Source organism: Erinaceus europaeus, chromosome 1 (genome assembly GCF_950295315.1).
Source record: "Erinaceus europaeus chromosome 1, mEriEur2.1, whole genome shotgun sequence".
NCBI lineage: Eukaryota > Metazoa > Chordata > Mammalia > Eulipotyphla > Erinaceidae > Erinaceus > Erinaceus europaeus.
This window is the reverse complement of record NC_080162.1, coordinates 6253534-6264345: the sequence shown is the minus strand read 5'-3', so window position 1 is coordinate 6264345 and position 10812 is coordinate 6253534.

Genomic DNA, 10812 nt, shown 5'->3' with positions numbered 1-10812 from the left:
CCCCACCTCACCCTCTCCCTCTCCCTCTCTTTCTCCCTCTCCCCTCCTCTCCCCCCTCTCTCTAATTTCTCTCTGTCCTGTCCAATAAAAGGAATAGAAGGAATGTCTTCAAGGAGCAGGGCACCTACAGTGCCTGCACTGAGCCCCAGTGATAACACTGGAGGCAAAAAAAAAAAAAAAGACAGATAATTTCATCATTTCTCTAAAATATATTAATTTTAAAGATGAATTACGCAGTTGGTCAGTTAGTTAAAATCTATTCTTGAAGTTTCACAGACTTCCAAGCCAGTGTATTTTAAACAGAAATAGTTTTCCTGTTCCTCAAACTCCGCCATGGTTTTGCATCTGTATCTCATTTAATGGCGCCGACTCCTCCAAGGCATCTAGCTCTCTGTCCTGGTTTCCTTTAGTCCCCTCACCACCATGACACAGACACAATGTCTTGCTGCTATCCACTTCGTAGGGATTTGTTTATTATCTTCAATGTCATCATATGTATTTCTGGGGCTTAACTCCAGAACCAGTCACTGGTGGTCATGCTCAACCCCACCCCTTTTATTGTTCCTTTAATTTCTGTTTTATTAAACAGGGCAGGGAGAAATTGAGTGGGGAGGGAGAGGTAGAGGGGGAAAGGGAGGGGCTGGGCATTGGCACACACAACTAAGCACACATCATACTGAGTGCAAGGACCTGCAGAGAGATCCGGGTTCAAGCCCTGCTCCCCACCAGCAGCGGGGATATTCTCTCTCTCTTTCTTCTTCTCTTTATTGCCTCCCCTATCAATTTATCTCTGTCTTATCCAATAAAATGGGAAAAAATGTCTTCTGGGAGTGGGGATTCGTACTGCTGGCACCAAGCCCTAATGATAACCCTGGAAGAGAGAGAGAGAGAGAGAGAGAGAGAGAGAGAGAAGGAGGAAGGGAGGAAGGAAGGAAGGAAAGAAGGAAGGAAGAGAGAGACAAAGAGAAACCTGCAAAGGAAGGAAGGAAGGAGAGAAGAAAGGAAGGAAGGAAGGAAGGAAGGAAGGAAGGAAGGAAGGAAGAGACAGAGAGAAATCTGCAGACTTGCTTTATCACACATGAAATATTCCTCCCATTTAATGCTTTGGGCCCCCTTATCAAAGATTAGATGTCCATAGGTATGGGGATTTATTTCTGGGCTTTCAGTTCTGTTCCACTGGTCTGTGTGACATTTTTTGTTCCAGTACCATGCTGTTTTGATGATGATGGCTTTATAATATAGTTTAAGGTCTGGGAGTGTGATGCCTCCATTTATGTTTCTTTTCCTCAAGATGGTTTTGGCAGTTCTAGGTGTTTTCAGGTTCCAGATAAATGATTGTAGTGTTTGTTCTATTGTCTTAAAGAAGCTTGGTGGAACTTTGATGGGTATTGCATTAAATTTGTATATGGCTCTGGGGAGAATATTCATTTTGATGATATTTATTCTTCCAATCCATGAGCATGGCATATCTTTCCATTTCTGGGTATCAGTTTCTATTTCCTTGAGTAGCGACTCATAGTTTTCAGTGTACAAGTCTTCCACTTCTTTGGTCAACTTTATTCGTAGGTATTTTATTGATTTTGCTGAGACAGTAAATGGGAGTGATTTCTGGATGTCTTCTTCTTCAGATTTAGTGTTTGCATAAAGAAATGCCACTGATTTTTGTACATTGATTTTGTAGCCTGACATCTTGGAATATTGCCTAATAACTTCCAGTAATTTTCTGCAGGATTCTTTAGGTTTTTCTATGTATAATATCATATAATCTGCAAATAGTGAGAGCTTGACTTCTTCCCTTCCAATCTGTATTCCTTTGATTTCTTTCTCTTTCCTGATTGCTATGGCTCTCCCAATCCATATCAAATAATGTTGCATCTGCCGATCGCAACCTAATCCACACAACAATTGCCTCCTCAACATGCTTCAGCTCAGACTGTGTCCAGAGACTTCACATGTGGAATGACAACCCTTCAGCTTCATTACTCGGTTGAGACTTTTCCTTTCATAGTATTCTCTAATTCCATCCCAGGTGGTTCACTTTCTAACAAAGTCCCAAAACCTAGATATAAACCAGTTTCTGTGAGAGAGAGTATATGTTCACACTTATCCATAAACTAGTGCAAAATATATACCTGAAAGCAGAAGTACACTAGAGTTTGCAGTGAGTATCCCCCTAACACTTCCTCTCCACTATTCCAACCTTTGGGTCCATGATTGCTCAACAATTTGTTTGGCCTCGTATGTTAACTCTCATTTCAGCCACCAGGTTCCAGATGCCATCAGGATGCCAGCCAGGCTTCCCTGGACTGAAGACCCCACCAATGTGCCCTGGAGCTCCACTTCCCCAGAGACCCACCCCACTAGGGAAAGAGAGAGGCAGACTGAGACTATGGATCGACCAGTCAATGCCCATGTTCAGCGGGGAAGCAATTACAGAAGCCAGACCTTCCACCTTCTGCAACCCACAACGACCCTGGGTCCATGCTCCCAGAGGGATAGAGAATGGGAAAACTATCAGGGGAGGGGTGGGATATGGAGACTGGCTGGTGGGAATTGTGTGGAGTTGTACTCCTCCTACCCTATGGTTTTGTTAATTTATTCTTTCTTAAATAAAAAATAAATTAAAAAAAAGAAATATTCCTCCCACAGGTAGGAAGCAGGAACTCAAACAAGGGTCCACATGCACAGCAACAGATACCCTCAACCCGGTACACCACTGGGTCAAAACCCCTTCCCATTTAACTCTTAAAAGAAACCCTATTTTTGGGAGTCGGGCTGTAGCGCAGCGGGCTAAGCGCAGGTGGCGCAAAGCACAAGGACCGGCATAAGGATCCCGGTTCGAACCCGGGCTCCCCACCTGCAGGGGAGTCGCTTCACAGGCGGTGAAGCAGGTCTGCAGGTGTCTGTCTTTCTCTCCCCCTCTCTGTCTTCCCCTCCTCTCTCCATTTCTCTCTGTCCTATCCAACAACGACAACAACAATAATAACTACAACAATAAAACAACAAGGGCAACAAAAGGGAATAAATAAAATAAATATTAAAAAAAAAAAAAAGAAATACATCATCCCTCTTTGGGGAGTGTGGGTGGTATTGCTCATCCCTTTTCACTTAGTTTCTCCAAAAAAAAAAAAAAAAAAAAAAAGAAACCCTATTTTCACGCCCAGGAGGTGTAACAGTGTGTAAGGAACTAAAATTGATAATACATGGTCCCAGGTTCAATTCCCTGCACTTCAAGTGTAGAGTGATGCTCTCTCTCTCTCCCCCTTTCTGTCTGTCTTAATAAAACATTTTTAAAAGATAATATTTTCACATTTTCCTAATGGCCATCATTTTTTCAATTTAATGGCCAAGGATATTCTAGTGGCTTTCTAGTGGAGAATTTTTTGTTTCTTGATTTTTTTCTCTAATAAAAAGCATCAGCAAACAATCAAAAGTTCCCATCTTTCATAGTAAGCATGTTGAGATATAAATTTAATGTCTAACATAATTTTATTTTTAATTTATTTATTGGAGGATTAATGATTTACAGTCAACAATAAACATAATAGTTTGTACATACATACAATTTCCCAGTTTTCCACATAACAATACAACCCCCATTAGGTCCTTTGCCATCCTGTTCCAGGGCCTGACCCCCCTACCCACCCACCCCAGTATCTTTTACTTTGGTGCAATACACCAACTCCAGTCCAAGTTCTGCTTAGTGTTTTCTCTTCTGACCTTGTTTTTCAACTTCTGCCTAAAAGTGAAATCACCCCACATTCATCCTTCTGTTTCTGACTTATCTCACTTAAAATGATTCTTTCAATCTCCATCCAAGATGGGGTGAAGAAAGTGAATTCATGATTTTTAGTAGCTTAGTAGTATTCCATTGTGCATACAGAATACAACTTGCTTAGCCACTGTCATAATTTTAAATTTTATGATGTGTTCTCATTGCTTAAAGAATATGATACATATCATATACAATATATGATTTTCCACCTTCCATGATACACATGCAGAATTTTCAAACAAATAGACACTAACCTTCTAGTGAAGATAAGACATGAAAGCGTTTAAGAAACTTTGGAAGCATATTTACTAGTCTAGTAATATCGTAAGAATAACTTTCTTTTCACTAGAAAATTATACCTTCACCTCTCATAAAAATTTCTTACAATATGGGAATGGGGGCAATGGTTAATACACTGGATTTACAAAGATGAAGTCCCAAAACTGTGACCCTCAATATCATCACTGTATCAGATTGATGCTGTGGTTCTCACTCTGTCTCTAACATAATAACAAACAAATAACCAAATAAATCTTTCAAAATAATAATTGAAATGTCTAGTGTCTGAAATGCTACATGGAAATCAGATTGAGCATAAGCTGAAGATCTTTGTAACCCAGGACCATGAGTACCTCACTAATAGCAAATTAATAACAATCCCTCACTTGACTTTACACTTGATCTTTGCCAGAAGCCTGAGGAGTGACCTTGACTTTGCTTTTATCTTTATATTAGGTGAAATATGAACATTTATTCTTCTTTTTAAATTTTTTTATATTTATTTATTCCCTTTTGTTGTCCTTGTTGTTTTATTGTTGTAGTTGTTGTGGGATAGGGCAGAGAGAAATGGAGAGAGGAGGGGAAGACAGAGAAGGGGAGAGAAAGATAGACACCTGCAGACCTGCTTCACCACCTGTGAAACAATTCCCCTGTGGGTGGGGAGCTGGGGGCTCAAACCAGGATCCTTACACTGGTCCTTGTTCTTTGTGCCACTTGCGCTTAATCTGCTGTGCTGCCCTTAGACTCCCATGAACATTTATTCTTAAGTCTTAAGTGTCACCTGTAAGTTAAATCATTTAGTACTGGTCTTTCTCCTTCTGTTTTGTCTTGTTTAACATGATGTCTTTAAGTTCTGCCCACAATATTGCAAAGAAGATGACCTCATCAGATACATATATATATATATATATATGAAATGGAACACTGACAAGTCCATATGATAAGAAGGGTACATTTAAAAAAATATATTTTATTCATAATTTAATATTGATTTACAAAATTATGAGATAAAAGGGTACAATTTCTCCATCACCAGAGCTCTGTATCCCATCTTCCTCTAAATATATATATATATATATATATATATATATATATATATATATATATATATATATGTTAATTTCTACTATGGCCCTGCCTTGTCATTTTTTTTTCTAGGTCATACCAACACTTATTACTAATTCTGTACTTCCTTCCTTTTCTTCTGTTCCCTCTTTCGTTCTTCAGAGCCTTCTGATCATCTTGCTTTAATATTCATCGCACTCTGGAAGACTAAAATTATTTTGGAGTGTAGAAGGTGTGAGTTCTGACATCTGTAATTGCTTCTCTGCTGAACATTTACCTTGGCAGGTGGATCTGATATAAGGGGTCTGTTTCTATCTTTTCTGAGTGGGGCAGGGTTCTGGGGAGGTGGGGTTCCAGGACACATTGGTGAGGTTGTCTGCCCAAGGAAATCAGGATGTAATCCTAGTAGCATTTGCAACTTGATGGCATAAAATCAGGAAAAAACTTTTTTAATAAACAGGAACCAAAAAGTAGGAATAAAGCAGATGAAAGTAGAGATCTTAGATGGGAAGAAGCCTTGAAAGTCTATTTTAGGTATGTTCCATGGAGCTCATGACTTTAGTAATTTTTGCCTGAATCTGATAGCTAATATCAAGGTGGACAAAATATTCTTTGGCAGAGGATGGAGCCAAGATGGTGGCGTAACAACATATCCTGACTGTCTCTCTGCAAAGCAGCTGCTTGAAACCAGGAAATTTCAAGTGAGGGAAAGATTTCTAGGCCAGTGGTAGAAGAAGCATTCAAGAGACTTCAGAGTGGAGCCAAAGAAGAGACTCACAGATCATATGTAGGCTAGAATGGGCTACAAAAAGAAAAAAACACATTAAGTGGAGTTTCTGTAAGTAAAATTAGTCCTCTGTAATGGGCCCCCTACCACAACTTCCTCACTCCAGAGGGATGAGTGGACCAGCCACAGACAAAGAGGCTCCCTATGGAGACAGCATCAATTTTTAAAAGTATTTATAAAAAGGAAACACTGACAATAACCTTAGGATAAGAGGGGTACAATCCCATACAATTCCCACAACCAGAACTCCGTATCCCATACCCTCCCCTGATAGCTTTCCTATTCTTTATGCCTCTGGGAGTATGGACCCAAGGTCATTGTGGGATGCAGAAGGTGGAAGGTATGGCTTCTGTAATTGCTTCCACGCTGAACATGGGCAGTGACAGGTCAATCCATACCCCAAGCCCTTCTCTCTCTTTCCCTAGTGGGGCAGAGCTCTGGGGATGCAGGGCTCCAGGACACATTGGTGGGGTCATCTGCCCAGGGAAGTCCAGTTAGCATCATTTTAACATCTGGAACTTGGTGGCTGAAAGAAGAGTTAACATATAGAGCCAAACAACTTGTTGAAGAATCATGAGCCTAAAGGCTGGAATAGTGCTTATGAAGATTTGGGGGTCTCCATTTTGTAGATAGCTAGTAGGCCTATTTTAGTTATATTCCAAAGGGTCCATGATGATACAATTTTTTTTAAAAAAAATTTTCTGAGCCTGACATATGACATGCAGGTGGATCCAATTTATTGTCTGAGGAGAGGATGTCATGGCTGGAAAAAGGGCTAGAAAGCTGAATCAGGGAATAGAGTAGCTCTTGATATGGGAAAGAGGTATCAATATTGTTGACTGTAAACCTTGTCGATTTGATCTGATCTGGGGACTATATGAGTGCCCAACAACAGATGAATGGCTTAGGAAGCTGAAATACACACACACACACACACACACACACACACACACACACACACACACACACACACACAATAGAAGCTATTAAGAACAATGACCCATCTTGGATGGAGCTAGAATAAATTATGTTAAGTCAGCTAAGTCAGAAAGACAAAGATGAGTATGGGATAACTCCACTCATAAACAAAAGTTGAGCATAAAGACCAGAAAAGGGTGACTCAAAGCATGATCTGACTGAGTTTGGAGTAGGGTACCAAAGTAAAAGTCTCTGGGTAGAGGGTGAGGGTGGATGTTCAGCTTTATGGGGAGTGGGGGGTGGGATTCAGTCTTCTGGTGGTGGGAATGGTGTTTATGTACACTCCTATTAACTTGTAGTGATATAAGTCAATATTTAATTAATATGAGAGGGGAAAATTTAATTGACTATCTCAAAGTTTTTAATGCACAGACCATAGGCTGAGTCTTTGAAATGTTGTCTCTCTTAAAAGCTTTGACCAGGGAGAACAAAAGCAACCAGCAATATACAAATAATAACAAAGGACATAAATTATGGTGATGTTGTGTATGATACAACAAATCCAAGCAATGGGATTTTCAAAGTTAACCCAATAGCCAAATAATGTGATTAGACCAATAACTATCCATTGCCTTCTTAAAATTTAAGACAACAACAACCTCCCGCTTCCTCTATAGAGTCTAATTTCCCTCAGTTATAGAACCTTTAGGGTGGGGCTCACTTGCCTGTATGCTTCTCTAAATTCATACCAAATGATAGTGCATCTGCTGATCCCAACCTAGAGACAACCTCATTTTCAAGATTCCAGGATCAGCAAGGAACCAGCAAAAGGAGCTTATTTTTTTATTTTATTTATTAATTTTTTTATTCATTCTCCTATTTCTCTTCTCAAAGGGGCTTGAACTCTTTTGCCTCTTCTAGGGCCATGAGAACATTCTGCTCTAGCTTTTTTTTTTTTATAATTTTTTTTTTTTTACTTTGTGTTTTTTGCTTGTTTGTTTTGGTTTGGCTTTTTTGTTGGTGTGTTGCTGTTAGTCAGTTTCTCTATTTATTTATTTATTGCTATCAGTTTATTTTCCCTTCTCATCCCTCTGACCAAAACCAGCTTTGGCTGTTGCTGAATTGTACTTATTGGTTGTGTTCTCTACTGTGGTACTTTTTTTTTTTTGTCTTTTCTCTCTCTCTCTCTCTCTTTCTCTCTCTCTTCCTCTCATTTCTTTTTCTTTTGTTCTCTCTGATTTGAAAAATCTTAGCCTTTGCCCCTGTATCTGCTGTATTCACTTTTGCATATCGGTGGCCTATCTTATGTAATAAGACTGATGTGGTAAGGTTTTTCTTTCTTTATCTCTTGATCAATTTCTTTCTTTATTTCCTCTCCCTTCTCACAATCTGTTAAATTTATTTTTTATAGTGGATTTCTGTAATTATCTGTTCTTGATTTCTATTTTTTTTTTTCAGCCATTGTTGCTGTTTTGTTTTGGCTTCTGATTTTTTTTTGGTTTTGGTGGGAAAAGTTTTTGAAGCTAAAAGGTTTTGGCTGAACTGAATTAATCATCACTTTTGTTATCGTTGTTTTATTTGCTGAGGTCTGCCACCTCAGTGGCAAGAGACCTTTGGATTAGTGGGGATTTTCCACACTCAACACACAACTAAACATAAATATCCAAGGCACAAAAATACAAAACACAACAATAAAAAATATGATCAAATTGAAAGCAATTGAATCAACTAGAGCACTGAATCAGGACAGAAGCCCAGAAAAAAAAAAATCCAAGTAAGCCAGAAGCAACTATAAGTAAGGAAGATATCCAAACATTAATGTATTAATCACGGAAGTCAGCACAACTGTTGAGGTAAAGTCTATCAGAAATAGGAAAAGAACAGATGAGACCCTCAAGGAAAATACTAGCTACTTTGAGATAATTAGAAACTGAACTCAAAAATAGATGAGCTAAAAGACCAATTAGCAGAAAAAGCTAACTTTAAATGAGCAAGGAAAAAAAAAAAGCTGAACTGAAGAAGGAAGCTGAGGGTTGGGAAAGCAGGTTAACAGAAACAGAAAATAGCATTAGCCAGAGGGAGGATGAATTAGAAAAAGCAAAGAAGGGGGTAAAAGAGCTTAAAAAAGAGATTGAGACACACCAAAAACATAACGGAAACATACGGGATTACCTCAAAAGAAATAACATTATCATAATTGGCCTAGTATAGAAAGAAAGAGAAGAAGAGGAAGTAAACATCTTAGAGGAAATAAAAGGAGAAAGCTTCCCAGCCCTAAACAGCAGAAAGTATATTAAGATTCAAGAGGCTCAAAGTCCCAAACAAAAGCAGCCCAGTCCTGAAAATGACCAAGACACATCATAGTTACAAAGAAAAGAAGTAAGGGTAAAGAAAGAATCCTAAAGGCTGCAAGAGAAAAACAAAAAGTCACATAGAGGGGAAAACCCATAAGACTATGGGTTTCTCAACTCAAACTCTAAAAGCCAAAAGAGAATGGCAAGATATCTATAGAGCCCCTCAATGAAAAAGGTTAATATATCCTGCTAGACTTTCATTCAGACTAGATGCAGGGATAAAAACCTTCTCAGATAAACAACAGTTAAAGGAGGCAACCATCACCAAAACTTCCCTAAAAGAGGTTCTAAAAGACCTCTTATGAACAAGAGAATCACCAAAATACTTCAATCTATCAGAGAAAAAATTGTCTAATAGTGGCACTGCAATACTTTAAATTCATAATATCAACAAATGTCAGTAGCTTAAATACACATGTTAAAAGGCAAATTGTGGAACAGTGGATCAGAAAACAGAAGCCAACCATATGCCACTTTCAAGAGTCCCACCTGACCCAAAAAGACAAATAAAGACTTAATGTGAAGGGATGGGAAAAACTATCATACAAGCTAGTGGACGACAAAGAAAGGCAGGAACATCCATTCTCATCTCTGACACAATAGACTTTAAGTTAAATAAAGTAATAAAATCTAGGCAAGGAAATTACATAATGATCATAGGATCAATCAACCAAGAAGATTTAACAATTATTAACATCTACGCAACCACTGAAGGCCCATCTAAATACATAGAACAACTACTGAAAGAGCTACAAAAATACATCAGTAGTAATACAGTAATAGTAGGAGAATTTAACACCCCAGTGTCACATTTAGACATACAAACTAAGCAGAGAATCAACAAAGAAAGAAGAAAATTAATCTAAGAGAGGGACAGATTAGACCTCCTGGACATTTTCAGAGTTTTTCACCCCAAGAAACTTTAATTCACATTTGTTTCAAATCCACATAGAACACCCTTTAGGATAGACCACATGTTAGGCCACAAAGACAGTATCAACAAATTCAAGAGCATTGAAATTATCCCAAATATCTTTTCAGACCACAGTGGAGAAAAGCTAACACTCAATAACAAACAGAAAATTACTAAAAGTCATGAAATTTGGAAACTCAAGAACACACTTCTTAATAACTGATGGGTCAAAGAAGCACTCAAGCAAGACATTCAAATGCTCCTAGACACAAATAAAAATGAAGTCACAAGCTATCAACATATTTGGGGCACAGCTAAATCAGTACTGATAGGGAAATTCATAGCCATACAAGCACACATTAGAGAACAAGAAATGGCTCAGGTAAACAACCTTACTGCACATCTTAAAGACTTAGAAGAAGAGGAGAAAAGGAATGCTAAAGCATCCATAAGGACTGGAATCACTAAAAGTAGAGCAGAAATAAACATCATTGAAAATAAGAGAACCATACAAAAGAACAATAAAGATAAATGTTGGTTCTTTGAAAAATTAGGGAGCCGGGCAGTAGCACAGCGGGTTAAGCGCACATAGCACAAAGCACAAGGACCGGTGTAAAGATCCCAGTTCAAGTCTCCAGATCCCCACCTGCAGGGGAGTCACTTCACAAGTGGTGAAGCAGGTCTGCAGGTGTCTATCTTTCTCTCCCCTTCTCTTTCTTCC